This window comes from Papaver somniferum, chromosome 10 (genome assembly GCF_003573695.1).
Source record: "Papaver somniferum cultivar HN1 chromosome 10, ASM357369v1, whole genome shotgun sequence".
NCBI classification, from domain to species: domain Eukaryota; kingdom Viridiplantae; phylum Streptophyta; class Magnoliopsida; order Ranunculales; family Papaveraceae; genus Papaver; species Papaver somniferum.
Window position 1 is genome coordinate 152,964,287 of NC_039367.1, and position 1,259 is coordinate 152,965,545.

Genomic DNA, 1,259 nt, shown 5'->3' on the forward strand with positions numbered 1-1,259 from the left:
GTTTCCAAATGTACTATAGAACACCTTTAAGAAGCTTTCAGTCCTGAACATAATCGAATGAATCATGTCACACTGTACTTTTCCTTCTTTACTGATTCCAGACTTGCAACTCTGTTTCACTTCTTGTCTCGCATCTCTATTTGATTTCCGTCATTTATATTTATCACTTGTACAGGCAAGCATTAACATATGTACAACAGTACCTGTGTAATGCTGGAATCCTTTTGTGCAAGAAACCATCAACTCTGTTTTCATTTCTCTCTGGTGTTGTTACTGGAAATTATCTTCAAGTTCCTAGTTACCAAACTTCGCACTAATTTTTGAATGTTCTCGGTTCCAGAGCAGTCATTGTTTATTTGCAGGAAGTTATAGGAAAGATAAAGTTGCTGGTAATGATGATTGTAAGTCCATGCCAATTGGCGTAATTTGGACATAGTTTTATTTTGACATCTTATGGGTTTTAGGTGCAACTGGATTAAATTGGTTGTAGTTGGAAATGAGATGCTAAACGAGAAAAGACAAAATTTGTGCATGGAATGAATGATACATGGTTTTGTAAAATGAATGATAAATTTTGAAACAAATTTATGTATGCCAAGCTGATGAAGTTATTCCCTGAAATTGTTCGAAACCTCTGTGACCAGGACGTGCTTGCAGAAGATATGAATCTTCATTGGTTCCGCTAAGGGTTAAACCCCAAGGGAAGGTGAGCAGTTCAGATATCACTTGCTAGAAAACTCATAAGGTTTGTTTAAACTGTTTGTATCTGGATATGCATGTACAAGTCACAGGTATGTCTACAATTATTGGTCTTAGTCTCAGTTTGGAATAACACTGTATGTCTACAAGTATTGCTCCATTTATCAACTTTCTGCAACCTCTATCTGTATAACTTTGTTTAAAATCCTGAGAAATGTTGAAACCCACATCCAGAATATAAGCAGAACTAGTGGTGCAATGGTAGCACGTCCGACTTCACGTCGGAAGATGCGTGTTCGAATCACGTCTGGTTCATATTTACATATTTAAACGACTGTTCAATTTCTATCTTTGAGTGAGTGTTTATTTTCTGATGTTAGAATTTTTTAAAATTTCTGATTCATTTATGGGGACTCGGGATTCAATCACAAGTGATTGTGATCAAATATGTCTTACAAGTGTCTTAGAGAGTTAATCAAATTCCAAACATATCATAGAAAATAGATTAAGTGCATCTGAAAATATCCGACAGGATGGTGTGTATAACGGGTAAATCTGTG

The 1,259-nt window shown here is 35.7% G+C and overlaps 1 non-coding gene across 1 annotated transcript; it reads left to right on the forward strand.

The window, feature by feature from the left end:
- The first annotated feature begins 943 nt into the window (after window positions 1-943).
- On the forward strand, window positions 944-1,014 carry TRNASTOP-UCA. Its single transcript has one exon. It is a non-coding gene; the product is annotated as a tRNA-Sec (tRNA).
- Window positions 1,015-1,259: the final 245 nt, after the last annotated feature.